At 44.8% G+C, this 18,130-nt stretch overlaps 1 protein-coding gene and 1 long non-coding RNA gene across 2 annotated transcripts in view; both read right to left on the reverse strand.

Annotated features, from left to right (window-relative positions):
- Nucleotides 1-18,130, reverse strand: part of LOC129381531 (uncharacterized) — a 204,494-nt gene that overhangs the window by 79,008 nt on the left and 107,356 nt on the right. The window lies entirely within an intron of this gene.
- LOC129381646 (uncharacterized) lies at nucleotides 5,569-13,334 on the reverse strand. The gene is made up of 3 exons (XR_011891100.1): nucleotides 13,261-13,334; nucleotides 10,694-10,835; nucleotides 5,569-5,694 (listed from the first exon to the last, which is right to left on the reverse strand). It is a non-coding gene; the product is annotated as an uncharacterized lncRNA (long non-coding RNA).

Consider the following 18,130-nt stretch of genomic DNA (forward strand, 5'->3'; position numbering starts at 1 on the left):
AGTATATGGGATATAGACCAAGGATCTGCAAATGCGCAAGGTCTGCACGAAGCTTGTGCCGAAAGTGTTGATGGAAGACGAGAAAGAACTTCGAGTTTTGAGCTGTCAAGAAGTGTTCGATTGGATTCTAAATGAGCCAGACTTTCTTCACTCTGTCGTAGCCGGAGACGAATCCTGAATGTTCCAGTATGACTCGGAATAGAAGAGGCAGAGCAGCGAGTGGCACTTAAAATCATTCCTCCACCCCAAGAAAGTGCGTATGAGCAAGTCTCGCATCAAAAGGATGCTCAATATCTTCTTTGATGCCTGTGGAATCGTCATTTTGAGTTTGTACCGCAGAGAGAAACTCAACTCAGCCTTTTACCGGGAGGTGCTCGAGAGATTGAAACACCGTGTCGCGCGCGTGAGGGCTGATACCAAAGACACGGGCAAGCTCCAGCATGACAATGGCCCCAGCCACACGTCCTTCATCGTTACCAAATTCTGTTGCAGTTCTGTTGCAACGCAAAGGTACCTATGTGTATACGGAATTTTAGGCTCACAGACAACTCCGCCGACGCCGACAGCGCATTTTCTTCGACACGTGGCCCTTAAGGCAATCGCGTTAATATATGAGACTACATTGTAGCACTGCTGCAAAGTACTAGGTAAGGACAAGCGAATCACAGTTTAGATCATCATGCAGTTAAATACTTCTATCAACAATAAACAGCCCCACGAAAAAAAAAACGTTGCTTCTAATGGCGAAGGTGTAGGAGCCTTGCTGCTGTTCTTTAGCGGCGTCGACACGATAGCAAACGGGAATGCCTGCTACACCGCTGCGACTAACAACCGTCGCATAGCCAGAAAATGTCTCCTGGCGCTCTTTCTATTGTGCCTTTTTTGCATCATCCTCTACCTGAGTGCACGTATTGGTTTCGTACTCCTCCTAATTCTACGTCAGGGATTGCTCACGGATAATCCGCAAACTGTCCTCAGCAGGAGTACAGTACCATACACGCGAGAGTAGTGTTATCGCCACAGCGATTCGCCCGTCAGATGATCCCAACCGTGAGTCTAAATTCATGAGACAACAGTGACATTTCTTGTATATGAAACTATGGAGAATGTAGAGCGCAGATTGACAGATGCAGAACCGTGCACCCATGAGCCAGCGGCGATGCTCTATAGATGTGTCGTATGCGACTACAGACAGATTGCTGAGCCACCTGCAAGATGAGGCGTGGTATATTAGCGGCGGAAAATCTTCCCGCACTTACCGTAGACTGTAGTTGCACTAGCCTGGCAGTACTGCATAGTCCATGGTTCAGCGCCGGTGGCGTCAGGAATTCTAAAATGCAAGAAAGATATGCACATGAACAGTGGGGCCTGCGATGGTAAAAAACGTAGCTGAACATTGTAGCTGAAGCCAACATCTCGACAAGGGGGTGGAACTCATGAGGATTAGTCCCCTTTCAAAGAGAGACGTTTGCCTGCAGAATCCTTTAGGCGCACATACGTGTTACTCGGAACAGGTACACTCGCGTACAGCGTATGCATTCTTTACTGCCTGTTTCTCTTTCGAAATATCTGTTCTAAGCAGTAGGTGAACATTGTTCGCTATTGTGTGGGTAATGGGTTATTTGTATACCTATATTTATTGTTGTAATTGTTGTTCACATGGCCAATGCAATTTTATGGGGCGGCTCAACTCATGTGGTTTAGATCGTACGTCTATCCCAAATATGCCAGTTTGGTCGGTATCTAGACTAGATTATGTCCCTAATGAGTTATAACTTCGTGGGAAAATTATTAAAATATAAATAAAATGTAGAAATAAATAATGAATGAAATCTTGGGAAAGTGAAGAACTGGCCACAACAGCCGCAGTAGCGTTATAATAGAATCCCTCAAGGCAAAGAAACAAAGTTCTTTATTTTCTTTTGTATGAATTTAGTGAATCAGAATTTTGGCTTTGGTTTCCAACTTGAAAAAAAATTTGAAATCACAGATCTTATAATCTACGGGTGAATAACTATCAGTTACGCGAGGATTTCCAAAGTATCTACTCATAAAATAATAATACATCAATCGTGGGCACGTAATATGTGACATTAGGTGCAGTTTGGATAATCGTGACATTTTTTTAAAGCTCAATTAAGTTGCAGTTCTCGTACTTGAGTCTCTCAATTTTTCTTAACAAAACGAAAATGCGATTCCTTTAATTACAATATTATGACATTTCTTTAAACGCCACAAGGTTTACCAATGTTGTTGCGGTGGTTGCAGAGCAAGAGGGTTTCTTCTCTAGCATTTATGACCTAGGTAGGAGATCCCCAGATATAGCTTCCTGTTAAAGCCTGCGCCTTATTGTGAGAACAGCTGATACTTGGAGCTTCAGGCATCAGAACTTCAATCCCTCGCACAAGTTTGTCAGTTCAAGCATAACTGAGCCATGGACGGCCTTCCATTTCGTCTCAGTGAGTTGCTCGATTGAACCGAATTCTTACAGAAGTTTGATTTACCTAGCATCGTTTCCCGGAATGCCCGATGCTTCCTCCGTGCCCGCGTGGCTTGTAAGGGCCACTGCATCGTTGCTGCCGCCGCTGCTGCAGACTGGAAGTGTAAAACCGGTACTTCTGGTTTCTGTCTTCTGTGGATACCCTGAAATCAGAGGCGCTGGATCCACACGGTGTCACATTCTCTGCTAGGAGCGCGAGAGGAGCAATAAGTTTTCGTAGAGTGTTGACGCTCATAAATCCTAACAGCACTGCTTCTGTCTGGAGCGATTCTCTAAATGCAGCAAGAAAACACGGAAGGCACAACGTGACGCGACAAAAAAGACAAGTAAGTGTATTGGTAGTTCATTGTTTTATTCCTTGGTCTCCGATACCTAGACTAGAGCAAGGTTGATCTTACAAAGCCTTATCTTGGTTTGCTTGCTTCTGGTGTTTGGATAAAGCATTAATCTCCGCGATAGGCTACTAGGCGTCGGCCATCGCTTTGGCTTGTCACACAACAAGATTGAACATGCATGTATGCACCAATGGCTACATACTACTGTTCTGCTGTTATAGAAAAGTTTAATGACGGGAAAACCGCATGGTTATATAATGATTTATTGGACTCGTATTGGCTGCACATATTTCATTATTCTCACTAAATGAGAAAGCTTTGTGGAAGATCAATGGCTGTGGCTTAGGCAGCCGCGAGCTTGATGTAAACTCTCCATATTTTTTTCTTCCAAACCACTCGCACGAGATCCGCCTTGTAACATATGTGCTTACCTAGAAAGGCAGGGAAGGATTCATGAAAGATAAAATTCTCATCCGCCAGGCCAAGAAAAATTTGTCCTCATCCGACATGCTGCTAAAAAGCTATCTTTTTTAACTTCAATGTTTTCGTTCTTAGAAACCGGCATAATTTTTTCCCGTACATCTGTGGTATACCTGGGTAGAGGACAATTCTTTCTTCAAGAAATTTTGCTTAGCTTCGGACACCTGGTCATGTCGAGGACGAATCCAGGGTAGCTTCCGGTTTATAAATCGTTGTTTTTTATCTGCAGAAGAAATTGTCGAAATACCACGCAATGGACGAACTTACGTAACCTGGAGGACACCCAGCAGTGTTTGCAGTTGCGCGAATTAATATGTTAGGTAAATGTTGCTTATTGACGCAAAAGCGGCTAAGGCTAGGCAGCACCAAATAAGAGGTGTTTTAAAATCCAGTTCAGGAAGGAAAAGGCTGTGTTAATGAATATTTGATGTAAAAATCCAGTGTCGCCTAGAAATTTACGCAATTCAGATAATGGGACTAGCGGATCATCACCTAAAGCTAGAGGAGGGTGTAACGGCTGTGTAGTTCATATAATTTGAGCAAAAGTCTTCGTCTTTGCATTTAAATGTGTGCACATGTCAGCAATATGTGCATAATTGTTAGTAGCTCTTGAACTTGATCGCATGTTGATGTGTCTTCTTTCGTAAGTAAATAATTATGTGCGGGGTGTGTGTTCCCCATGTGTAGTCTGCATAAAACTACTTTGATGAACCGCTCCTGTTAATAACATGACTTCCACTTGCCAACTATGGGTTTAGTGAGATGTAGCTTGTTGTCGGCACAACGGTCCTATTCGTGTGGCCATTTTGCCGTTAAGGCTTTTCAAATCGCAAGAATGCTATCTATATATGGAAGTGTTGTGTTTGTTATCTCTTTGTACGCTGCCATCAATGCACATCTATCAGCTGCTTCGTTACCTGTTATCCCATCATGGCTTGGAACCCAGCAGAAACGAATTGAACTCCCGTATTTGTTAATCGCCACCTTGTTTAAAATGTCTCCTATCAGGGGTTCACACTCAGCTTTCACACGTAGAGCCTTCAGTGTGCTTAAAGAGTCAGTCTATATGGCTGCATTTTTGCGTTTATCAGTAATAATCTTTTTAACAAAAACCCATATAGCGTAGACTTCGGCCGTGAAAACAGAGGCGTGCCCTGACAATCGAATACTCCTTTCCCAATTTTCCGTTATGGCCCCCACACCCACGTGTTTTTGTTTTAGAGCCATCCGGGTAATATTTCATGTTATTTTGTTAAAGGTCCCCTCACCAGGTTTGGCTGTCGTAAACATACAAGCGCGGCTCGTAGATGAAGTAGTGGCTACCGCGTCTCCAACGTATAAGCGGCTGCGTGGCAGGAAACAGCTGCAATTTTCAACAGTAGGCCACGTGCCCTTCCTCTGAAATGAGCAGAGCTTTGGGGGAGCCGGTCAAGCTCCCACGAACAAATGCTTCTGTGCAATGCGAATTGCTTGCAAGGGCACCGACCACGGGAATTCGGTTGATCATCCTATGACGGAATGCGCACAAACAGGTGTGCCGTACGACAAATACGTATCGAAATAAAATAGGGGGCGGGGCTCGTCACGTTGACATGACGTAGGGCCTTCGCTCCTGTAGGGGAGAAGACAGGCAAGGAACGCCGCTTGAGGACGCCATTCGAGGCAGAGGGGGAGAGAGTCTGTAGGCAGTAACACTCGCCTTCTGATGGCACAGTAGCAAGACAGCTCGATGTCATCTATCCCCTGCCATAACGAAAGCGCTTGAAAAATTTTGTTACCAAAACGCTCCCTTGGTGGCGCCTTGGAAATTCCCAGTATATAAATGAAATTTCCAATGGCGCCCGGCCTCTTTGATGAGAGGATCCTCTAGCAAGCATTCAACGTGAAGAATAAAACATGCGGTTGGCTTGCTACGCGTTACGAACCTTGTTACTGTGACCCAATTCCAACACGAAATTCAAGACAAATCGAGAAGCCTCCATTGCCTTTTCGAATGAATTGATCGTGTTGAAAACGAATTGATTTGAGTCATGTAGAATCTGCGTAGTGTTGTCTCTATTAGCACTCGATTCATCTGCACGAATTTCACGCCGACTGCATAAACAGCAACCGACATAGTGGCGCTAGTAAGGTCTCCGCAGGACCAATAAAGGCACCACCGTCATGATCGATTGAAATGCTGCCTCCTCTGTGGGTTGGTAAGCATCTTGTGGGCGGTATCGATGGCTAAAGGCCATGCCGAACATACCATTGACGTCAGTGGCACCGGTCCGGCTGGGCAACGCCATCCACGCATGACTGATGCATTGCTCAGAAATCCCAGGATCAGGCATTGGTATTCGCCTTCGACTCTGTGCTTCCAGGAGGAGCAGAATACACCTGAAGAATGTTTTTGGAAAACAGAATTTGGAACAAGGAAACTGCTCTTTTGTTAATCAAGGTATTGCTTGTAAAGAATCATTTTATTAAAATTATCACTTGCTATTGGCACATGGTTCGTGGAAGATTCCAGCGGAATCGCTGGTGCTTGCGTGCCTTTCAGAATGCAGAAATGTATTCGCGTTGCGCGTCCTATTTGATAATGAAAGTTTGGACAAGAGTAAAGAAAAAAAAGATAGAATCGACGATATTTATGGAGAATGTTCTGATGCATGCAGCTGCGTCATGCAGTGGGCAGTAACTTCAGATTTGGTAGTTGGTGAAATGCGCTAACAGCAAGAAGGCATACAACTGCGCGTGTCAATAATATAACTAAAGCTGTATCTCACTCGCAGGGATACGTTTGTCACGTCAGGCTAAAAACATTGTACAGCTGTAACTAGAGTGGAGTGCAAGTCAAAAGAGACGACTTCCAAGTGAATACGAAACTTCACTTTAAAACTGACAGAGGTTACTACTCAATACAGGAACACGTAAAATATTCGTATTCGTAAAATATTCGATAGTCTAATACAGTCTCACTGTAATCAACAGCATGATAAAAAACAAATTTTCGGTGTGATACAAGAGCCAAGGAGAGAACCAAAACAGTACGTGCATTGAAAAATCTCAAGGCAAATAAATTTCCTCATGTTTATATCTATATATTTCGTAAAAGCCGTCTCTGTAAGGCAGCAAGGCCTAAGAACCTCAACTATTGACAGATTTTTTGAGTTTACAAGAAAACAGTGCCTCCATTTTAAATAGTTCCTAATGAGAGGTGTTCCCTGCTATTCACACTGCAGAATAATTAAAAGGATGGCTAGGTAAAGCTTGTTTACTAGTACTGTCAGACCGCTTGCACAACTAAACGAGGTGTGAAGGATCTTGCGCCAACATTTCAACCTTCTAGTGACACAAATCCGAACTGCAGCCCATTAAGGTAGGTCTAGAAATAAGTTTGCTAGTGCTAGGTTGGCTAACAACATAGTTCTGTAAACAGTGAGCTCTAGCCGGGACCTGCCATATACTTCGACAATCAAGCATTCCAAATTCTGTGGGAGACGACGTTCTGTCTCGTAATTTGGAAAAATCAAGCGGCATCCTATGCGTCTTACATTTCACTCAGCAGTTTTAAACGTAAAAAAAGCCTGTCTCTCCACACGATGAGTTTGGTAAGTTTATCACCCCTGCGGGACAATGTCAGCGGTTATTTTTTCCTGCACGGCTTCATGGTCACCTTCCTATGCAAAGCCCGCGGGCGATTTACTGCACTTCCGCACTGGTCACGCTGTAATGACTGCCTACCCGTATGCGTCCCGAGATGTGCAATCAGTTGAGATGCATCTCTCAAGCAATCTCCACTGAATTCGCACATACTATTCTAGCAAAGATGTGCGACGAGGTTTCGTTTCTTTCCGAACCCAAATCCACATTGCTTGCACTCGTACGGCATTTTGCCTTCGTTAATTCTTTGGCGGTGCCTTCGGAGATATGAGTTGCGCTTAAAGGACAGATTACATATGTCGCAAACCAAAGGTCTCTCGTTACTGTGTGATATGAGATGACTCTTAAGTTCCGCTACTATTTTGAATGGTTTAGTACAAATTGGGCAGATATGGGGTTTCACGCCTGTGTGAATTCGTTGATGATTACAGGAATTCGACTTGTCCGCGAACGACTTCTCACATATTTCACATTTGTATGGTTTCTCGCCGGTATGCGTGCGGTAATGTGCAGGTAGATTATGAGCCCTGCTTATAAATTTGCCACACGTTTCACATTTGTGTTTCGACTTCTTCACAGACAATTGACTCCATGCTCTGACACCGCAGGACTTTTGCTGTTCCATTCCTCCTGTTGCAGTGGCATTCCTGCAAGTACATGGACAAAGTAGCTCAATATGGCCAACTCTTGTTACGGGACGACAAAAATACCCTTTGCCAGTTTAGAGGTCGCCAAACTAAATCGTGCGTTAATGGTAAACCGACTCGCTCAGTTCGAGCTCTAAGTTGCTTCATTGATATTTAGCGCTCCAGTTGGGCTGTAGATTGGCAGAAATTGAACACTGTTGCTTTTGGTGGTCTGTGAAGTTGAACTTCGAAAGAAAAACTATTTTCGTTCGAGTTGAAATACAGAAGCCTTCCTTCAATTATCACATCATGTATAGCCTACATAAAAAAGGTGCAGGTGAGTAGAAACGTCTGTCAGTGATGGTTAGTTAAAAAGCTAGCCGACCTGAGTATTAAAAATGCATCTCAGTCTTCAACACGCTCACAAGGATTATTCAGGCAAAAGTCCTGAAATGTGCGCTCGGAAGTGATACATTCGGCATTGAAAAAGACTTGCGTCAGCTAAATTACGTCTGTGTCTCAAAGCCCAGCTTTTGATTACGCGTTCCTGCAGTAAGCGTCGGCGGCGCAACCTAGTGAACGAGCACAACAGCGAAAGATGAAAGACGCGAGCCGAAAACGACGGGGAGGTGGAGACCAACGAGATATGCTCCTTCAGTGGCGTACGCGCGGGAAACAGGTTTCATGCGGACGCTCCCGACTGCTCCTTTCGTACAAGCATCTGATCTGAGCCAGAACGCTCGTTTCGTACTATCGTCAATTAGCGTCTGCTCTCGATTGCGCTTGTTTGCTTTGCTTTGTTCGGTTGCCTTGGCTTGCGATTGTTTTGCAATCTGATTGTGTGCGGGACGCGAATTGTGTAGTATTTTATGGAATCCAACAGGACCAGCGATTGCACTGGATCATTCAACCAGTCATTTATGTCTCTCAAAATCTTTGCCTCAGTATATCCCGAAATGAGAACACGTATTAAGCTGTGCTGAAATATTGCGTTATAGGCTATCGTATTCTCTGGTGAATATTTTAGGACGCTTTGTGTGCTAAGACGAGTAAAAACGTTCGGCACCAAGGTACGCTCTCCTAACACCTGAAAACGAAAGCCTGTTGCACGCATGCTAATGACTAATGTTGCACGATCGAACGGGTCAGATTTTTACAACACATAATGAGCCGCAGTATGAAGTAAACGTTTGGCACTGTAGATCGACCTTCTCAAAGTCATATGAGAGAACCTAATGCAATGCCTAAAGGTATTTTCATTCTTGTTTTTATTGGCTCTTTCTGTCCGTAGTTCGTTCTTTCTATTGTTTCTTTCTTTCCATTGTTCCTATTTGGCGATTACATCTTTGCTTGCTTACGCGGGTATGAGCCATTCCTGATATTTTTTCTTTGTTTTTTTTGTTATTTTTCCTTTGTTATTTTGCCTTTTGTATTTCTCTGTTTTATGATCCGTACCATTGAACTGCACCCGTGCATAGACCGCTGGGCCATCCTTATCATTAAAGTCCTCTTTCACTGCCGCTTTTTGCGGGCATGAGCCATTGCAACGAGTCACTTAAGGCTTTGGCCTTATTAATAATTGGAAATGGTACAAAGGCGAATTATTCACGTGATTTCTAACAAGTATAAATGGGTTGACTACCTTCCGGACATCACACGTCTTAACTCAAGCCCTGCATGTCGAATAGGAAGAAAAACTTCCGGGTTCAAGTTTTCCTGCAGTGTTTGGGCGAAGTCTTAAAATTCGACTCGAATTCTAAATGCGCACAGGCCCTGTCGCAGGCATCTAGCAGGCAATGCGCACGTACTAACATATCCCCCAATCGCAGCCAGCAGAAATAGGCCAAATACTTCAGTATTTTCATGGACAGTTGATGAAATATGCTGTTGAAGAAGTTTCTCTTTTTTGCTTCTTATCGTCTCGTTGTGCCGATCGTAAGCATTGCAACGCTCATTGCATCTTCGTTGATGCAATATAAGTAACCTGTATTTCTCTCCCTTTTGTTTCCGTGGCCAACACCATTTTTCTCTATGAGTTAAATGCTGCAAGCGTTGAGTTATAGGCGTTGCTGATACGACATATTTTCTTCCGTTTATGGAAGAAAAACAAACAAACAAACAAACGGGCTGTAGAGCAGAGATGTGCGTGCAAGCTGTATGTCTTCTCTCCTTCCTATTGCCCTTTTTAAATTGGTTGCTATTGTTGCGGTAATGTGCTATTTACTTGCATACTTGTAATTATTCTTGTTGTGGTTGTTCAGAAGAGTCCTGCAAAGCTGTGCTTTGGTTCAAGTCGTGGTGTTACCTTACACATCGTTTCTAATCATTCCAGCTTGGCCAGTATCCAGAACGGATTATTTAATAAGTAAATTAGAACTATCAAACAATCAAATTTTGTTTGCTTGAACTAGTTTAATTCCAGCAAAAGTATCCATCATAATTTGTGTTTAGGTATGCAAGTGCAAAAATTATTAAATCACTAAATTTAAGAACGGTGGAAGCATACAATGTACAAGGTTACCTACCGGACAAGATATATCGCAGTTCTATTAGCTGCATCTCCTGGAGAATCCCAAGTGAACAACTTTCTTTGTATCTATTTGCAGTTTGCTTTAAATTGTAACAACGTGGGCGAGCATTGGCGATGATTTACTCATAAAATAGAAAATTTCAGGTGCTGTGTAAAAGATGAAATTTGTGCACTTTAGATGCGTTATTTTGTGCCGTTGATAGAATCATAGCATTGTTTTCATTACCTAGTTAGGTAGATGTAATTTTGTGTCTTGAGTTTCTCCATGTTTTCTTAAATATATGACAAATTGATAATGTAATTTCTCGAGTTGTGATAATACTATTACTTTAAATGCCACAAGCTTCAATACTCGTACACTGTGTTGTCAAGCAAATTTATATCTCCCTTTCAGTGTACATAAGCAGTGGATCTTGAGCTAAAGCTTTTTGTTTGCGCCGATACCAAATTGTCTGAACAGAAGCTGATATTTGGCATTTAGGTCATCAGAACTTCCACCCATCGTACGTGTGCGTCAGTGCAAGCGTAATTCTTGGAGGAATTCGGGTATAAAAGAATTCTTACAAAAATTGCTCACCTAGCGTCGTTTCCCGAACTGTCCGATGCTTCCTCTGTGCCAGTCCGGCTCGTACTGGCCACTTCGTAATCGCCGCTGCTGCTGCTGCTGTAAACTGGAAGTGTGAGACCTGTGCTTTCGGTTTCTGTCATGTCTGTATGCCCTGAAACCAGAGGTGCTGATTGAGAAGCAAGAAGAATGGGAAGCAACAAGTTTTTTTTAGATCGTAGATGCTACCCTGGCGCTTGTATTGGTTGCTCATTCTCACAATTTTGCACAATAAATGCAAAAGCTTTTAGGAAGATCAGTTGCTCTGGCTAAGGTAGTTCTGAATTAAACTGCAAGTTTTACCTTCGAAATTGGTAAGGCATAATCCTGCTTAAGCAAAATTAGTTAACCCCAAAAGGCAGTGAAACGTTCATTGACGAGAAAATTGTCAGCCCCCTGGCCATGTAAAATTCGTACTTATCAGGCTTCATGAAGAAAAAGAACGTTTGATCTACTGCAAAGCTCTCACTCCGAGAAACCCGAACAGGTTGTCTTTGTACATTCCTGGTGTTGTGGCAGTTTCGGATGCCTATGGTAATGTCAAGGATGGATCTGCGGTCGCGTACATATTTGTAAAGAGCTTTTTTCTAGAAAAAAAAAAAACATCGTGGAATTTCAACGCACCGTGGGAATAAAGGTGATGCGAAGTATTTTCTATTGCTATGGAGCATTTTTGGGGTTCCGCGAAGCCTTACGAAACGAACCAGCGTTTTCGAGTAAATCAAGTAGTTGAGTGCGTGACGATGGCAGCACGATTACTACGTCGAATACGATCGTATGACGACAGCGTCAAGATTACCGCAGCCGTGTGGCACGAATTTATACCTGCCAATGATTGGGTTCAACAGGAGGGCTTAATAGGTATCATCGAGAGACCGGTATGGCGACGTAATCTGCGTTAGGAATTAGCCTTATACAACGGTATAAATTGCTTTTTTATGTATGTATCACACCATTAATTTTGAAACGATGACACCACTTATATCAGAAAAATTTATTTTCGAATCTGTTCAACCTTGCCCGATCATAAAGTGGCTACAAGGCCGCACATGTTTTACGAAGCACACACCATACGTTTCACAGATATGGGTGCCTCTAGAACGATAAAAGCACGCCTGCGATCGCGGTCTAATTTCTTTTACATCGTGGACAATTGGGGAACCAGCCTTTTTGCTCGATGGATGATGTGCGAGTCGGTCATTGGTGACGTACTAATAGTGCTTTTATTGAAACAGCCCCAGACAAGTACCTGCCTACCATAATTCGTTGATTTAGGTAAGGTGATATCACACTTATGGATAACTTTTGGTTTTGTTGGAGTTCCACAACTCAGTACTACAACGACGCCAAACAGACGAACACAAAAAAAGCCTGCCTGGAATGACAAGTTCTGCCGGCGTTAAATGAAACGCGAATGGCAGAGCGTGTGGTGTGTAGTAAGGGCATAGTGCGGCAGTTCAGCAATCACGATTGAAAGGCGCGAACATACTGTTATATAGCAGTGCGGGAGGACGCTCCCCCTATAGTGAGATATTGTCGTTTATGTTCTGGTTCTCAAATCTGAGAGCGAGAAATGAAAAGAAAGAGAAAGCAAGAGCTAGAATACCAAAGTATAGACCGCGTTTTAGCGGACACTGCAGCCATACAGTGTGCGCAATATCGGTGTCCGATGAAACACGAACAGCGGTTTGTCGGCTATAGTTTGCATCGTCATCATTACTGCGCCGTCGTCATTTCTCGCCTCTAAATAAAAGGTAACCGGAAGAGGAAACAAAACATCACAGTATATTGGGAGCATCATCGCTCAGTGCGGTGAAACCGGATGTGCGTGCCTGTAAATTGTGTTGACTGCATAGCGCGTACTTTACTTTCAGTTATGCGCTCTGCTGTTTGCCTTTCATTTCACATCCTTAGTACATACCCTGTCTTACGTCGTCTTCGTCCACGTCTGCTGTTCTTCGTTCCATCCAATGGTCACGATTATTTTGCAGGATCCTATTTTCGTGCAGTCTATGGTAAGAACTTGGCTCGCAGCCCAGTTCGATTCATAATGCAGTTACCCACTTCACTAAACAGGCCCAAGAAGAAGCATTGCTACTAATCCAAGGTTTTAAGAGCCTTATCGCCGATTTCTCTTTTCACGACGACGGCATGATATCTTGCACAGTAAATCAAGAGCGCATGCTTCGCAGTTGGGACAAACATCTCAAATGGCCAGGAGGTTTCTTGAGGTGAATGTTGCATTCTTCTTTTTTTTGCAACCCTCTACCTTACAAATATACATATTGCTTTCATACCTCTGGTAAATGTGCATCCGGAATTACGGAAAGGTAATCTACGAACAATCCTAGTGATTAGAAGAATTTTGGGACTATGAAACCATACAGAATCTTCAGCTCAGATTGCGCAGAACCATGTAGCTCCGAGCCAGCGTTAATGCTGTTTGAATGGGTCATGTGCCCTAGCAGACGTTACATTAATCAATCACCTTCAAGGCGAGAGGTGGCATAACAGCAGGTAAAACACCTTCTCAAACCTACCGAAGACGGTGGACATGCTTTCAGGCAGTTGGTAGTGCGTCTTCTCTTGGAGAACCATGGTGCTCTCGGAAATCCTAGAACACAAGACCGATAGTCACATGAACTGTAGGCTTCAAGTGGGTAACCGTGGTCGAAAAAAGATTGCAGCTGAAGCCAACGTTTCGACAAGGGCACGTAACTCATGAGGTACAATGATATATGCAGACACGCCAATGTAGCCATGCAAGCATCTGGTACTCAGATATATTGATCTGAGGCAATATACCGCAAGCTACGAGATCGAAACGGAAAAGTATTTTGCCAAGACGAATGGCGAAGCTACTACAGGTATAGCAAGGTATTAGACCATTAAACAAAGTAGAGCTCGTGGCATTATAGACCGTGTAATGTCCAATAATAACTCGCTTACTAACCAAACACTTTTTTTTGGCATGTGCGCCAAGACATGCACAATAACCTAGCGACTACGAACACTGGTAGTCACAACAATGGCTTTACGAGGAAAACCAGTAAACTACAGCTGCTTGTGCAAAACTGAGGATTCCCTGATACCGCTCCCTTTTACACTTGATTTCCGTTGCACAGATCAAGCCACCTACAATACTTGGTGATCGGGAAGCCAGTGCGTCCCGAGGGGTTCTCTCCTCGCCGTCACTTGGTCACAACGCCCCCCCCCCCTTTTCCGGAGTCCACGGGACTTCCAAGAGTATGCCTCGGCCTCACATATATCGTGAGACTTGGGACAGAACGGTGTTGGTGACGATGCGAGCAGGCCTCAAGAGTTGCTGTGGTGAAGTTTCAGACAATATTACCTAGAGGGAAATCTGGCACCCTCGTCCATGCCAGTTAGCTAACGGGCGTTGGGCCGCCTTTAAAATTCCGGGAGATGGGTGTCCGAGGCATCGTCTCCAAAGGGGCATGGCCTAAACATAGTCATGGCTTCACAGAGAAGTGTGTCTTCAAATGAAGTATTTGTAAAATCTTTTCATTAACCACCATTTGGTCTTTCAGTAAACTTTGCCCACCTACAGTACATAAGCATGCGCTGACAAACTGTTGCAATGCTATCGCAAATCTTGCTTTTCTCCAACTTCACCAGGCCGCTAGCACTATATGCGTTGCACATCCCACCCCATGTCACCATAATTCAATAACATTTTATTTGTGTAATTAAGAAGATACTGCTCTTCACGTACTGTACTGCTCTTTAATTACTGATTTCTTAAACAAATGAACCCTCATTTAAGACAAAAAGGTGCTTGCCTGGCCCTGATTACAGGTCTCCTGGCTCCTCGAGAACGTTGCTCACCATAGTCACCACCTCCCGCATTCCCATGCATCCAACGGAACGGCGCAGAGTCAGTTTTCATCTATTATATGGCTCCTGTATTTACACGCCACAAAGAGAATGCTCTTTCTTAAGCGCCTACTGCGATTTTTGTTCGAGGTAAAAGAGTTAATTTACAGAAGGTGCGATTACGAGACGACTCGCCTGTGCAGGCGCTTCAAAAGATAGACAGATTCCGTGGATGCGTGCGCAAAGGTGTACACTATTCATGGTGGCTGGAGCTTCAACTTGTGGCATCTTGGAATGCAGCAAGCTGTTCAGAATGTAAGAAAGGTCGTTGATCTCTCGCCAGAAACTCTCGAGGCACTTAACGTGTTCCGCTTATCATCTCAAACTTGTGCAAAAAAAAACAGCGACGCTGACCATTTAGCGATTGTTCATGGCGGAGACATGCACACCCATCTGGTAACCGCGTAGCGTCATTTGTCAACGCATCCCGACGGAGCTGCCAAGGCCTGTTTTGCCGCTCTACGGCGTCCTATTTTTTTCTCAGACGCCAACCTTGACGTGCTACGAAAGGTCCACCACGTGAAGAAGATAACGTAGGGAAACTGTTGCCGCCACCGCACCAAGTTTGAGTACATGATGCGGTAAGGGATAATGGTGAAAGGAAGCATTGCACTGCTTGTAGTTTTGTTATAAAATATTGCCGCTTTGTAGTGCCCCTGCACACCGACTAAGTATGAAAACTGGGTGTTACAAATATAACTCTTTATTGGGGGAAGTTCCGCCCATCAAAACATGTAACTCTGAAGCACAATGACAGCAGTCAGCAGTGTCGGCGATTGATGAAAACTGGATCTGCGAGGCAAGTGCATTGTCTTTTATGCAGGGGATCCCAGCTAAATTTAGCCAGAGGTTAAAAATATGCCGATGCACTCTAATGCGACGTGACCAATTACATGTTGCTGACTGTTGAATAGAGTAAGTCAGCTTATTTTTATTCGGCTTAATTGTATGGTGGGGATAAACCTTCATTATAGAACCAGCACTTTATGACGACCGGGCCTAAGCCTCCCATGAGGGGACGTCGAGGGCTTGCCTCGCCGCCGCCTCACGGGCGTGCTGGGTCGCCCAGGTCTGGTCGTCGAGGGCTGAGCTCCGCAGTGCTTCATGGAACCTCGACGAGAGGGTCGTGGTGTTAATGTGTGTGTACTGTGCTGGGCACTCCCACAGCATATGCGGAAGCGTAGCCGGTTGAGTGCCACAGCACCGACAGTAGGGGATAGTGTAAACGTATGGGAATATGAAGTGGAGGCGGGTGGGTGAAGGGCGCGTGTTTGTAGCAGAGGCAGGGTGGTATGCTGCGCCCGGCTGAACTTGGGGTGAGTTGGGGGGAAGGTTCGGCGACTGACGTAAAAGGCCTTAAAGAGACCATGATAAGGGGTCAGATTGTCCGCGGTGTCCAACTCGTCTTCAGTGATTCCGGCGCGGCTGACTAGGCCTCTCGCAATGGAATGGGTGACATCGTTGAGATTTGGAAGGTATGGGTGGACAGCGCCCGCATGGGCTGGGATCCATGTCAGGGAAATCATGCTATCTTTAGAGTGTGGTTCCTGGCAGAGGATGCGAAGAGCTTGAGGAGAAATACGGTCTTTGCTGAAGTTAGTAACGGCTGAGCGAGAGTCACACACGATGGTGTGACAGGTGGGATCTAGAATGACCAGGATAAGGGCCAAATTTTCAGCCGTCTCGGCAGCGGGGGTACTGTCGCTGGAGTCGAGATGTAAGACTCCATTACGTGTAACGGTCACAAATCGTGTGCTATGGGAATATTGGGCTGCATCAACAAATGTGATGTTAGGTATGTGAGCAAGAGCTTATATGATAACTTCGGTCCGAGCTTGGCGCCGGGCCATGTTATATTCGGCGTGCATGTTTCTAGGGATATGGTCTTGTGTAGATCCAGCTACGTATGTCAGTCGGGATGGATTGTTTCGGGCCCTGTTGCTGATGATAAGTGAAGCTAAGCGTGGATGGAATAAAGCGTACCGTTTCCGTATGGGTGAGCCGTACAAGCTGAGAGCGTTGTTGGGCTTCAATGAGTTGGACAAGAGTGTTGTGAACTCCCAGTTGGTTGAAGAGTTCAGTGCTGGTGGAATGCCGGAGGCCAAGTGCTTGCTTGTAGACCTCTCGTATGAGAGTGTGGAGCTTCGTTTGCTCAGCCCGGTAACAGTTGAGGTATGCAGCAACGCAGGAAATGTGACATGAGAAAGGACTGCACGAGGCGGAGAAGGCTTTCTTCTTTGAGCCCCCCCCGTCGGTTGGACATACGTTTAACATGGCGTAGGGTGTTTTGAGACTCGGCACAGATATTGTTGAGAGCCAAGGCGTTGGAGCAGTTGGTAGAGATAGTGAGACCGAGGATCCAGATACTAGGGACGCAAGCCTACATATCACACGGTATTTTTTTTTTCGAGGGCATCTGCAGTACGCAGAAAGACACTAATGCCTAATAGATAGAAAGTTGGAAATTGTCTAATCGGACGCTTTGCAAAGCGCTCTACAACTTTCTTAGCGGAATTTTCTTGCCTGACTTTGTTGCTTCCAAAGTTGGTTAATTATTCTTGACTAATCAGGCAATTAAGCAGAACAACAAAAATAGTGCGACTTACTCTATAGAAGAGTCAGCATTGCATTTGGTCGCGTCGTCTTAGAGTGCATCGGCACGTTTTTAAACTCGGGGTAAAACAAGCTGGGACACTCTTGTGTATGACTCGTCGAAGGTTCCAGCGTAATCGCTGGTGCCCGCTATCCTTCCAGAAGTTACTACCCAATTCGCCTCACGCATGGAATCCGATTAGGCAGACAGGTTGCGGTGAAACTAAACAGATGCAATCAAAGATAATATTCGAATAAGTTCAAAATAAGGCTGGCCCTTCTTGCGCTGAACGACAACACTGAGTTCTTAGCGGGGCAATGCAGTCCCCGGAAAAAGATGAATAGTGTTACGTCTCAACACCATCAATGGAGTTCATTGAACGTTTTCACACGTGTCGTACCAGTACCTCCTATCCAGACGTCAACGCGGCGTGGACAACGACTAAATGCACTCACGCCACAATTACCTAGACACCTGAGAAAAGGCTGACAGGGAGGGAGCCACAACGACTAATTGAAAGGCGCCGTTAATTAGACGAGTCAAATCACCCCGCTTCCGTCGGCACTTATTCAGCCGTCAACACAGCGTGTTAACCGGCTTTTGCAGAGTTCCACGAAAAGCCCTCAGCCCGCCCTTCACCTAGCAGCCAGAGTAAAGAAGTCTCGGGGGGGGGGGGGGGGGAGGACGAGCGAACTAGGTGCCAGCAGTTGATTTCTTTCCACAGATCCCACATCAGTTTCTTCGGTGTCGGATTTACTGCGGGTATGTCGAGCATGGGCGTAGTATCGCCACGGAGTCGACGATGGTGATTTGCTACTGGACAGTCTTCAGATTGCCTGGGTGATTTGCCTAGGGGAGACGAAAGTATTAAAAGCAGACTATTTTCGAGAGTGAGGACAGCTGGTCCTGATTTGAACTGA

This window comes from Dermacentor andersoni, chromosome 11, assembly GCF_023375885.2.
Source record: "Dermacentor andersoni chromosome 11, qqDerAnde1_hic_scaffold, whole genome shotgun sequence".
Lineage (NCBI taxonomy): Eukaryota > Metazoa > Arthropoda > Arachnida > Ixodida > Ixodidae > Dermacentor > Dermacentor andersoni.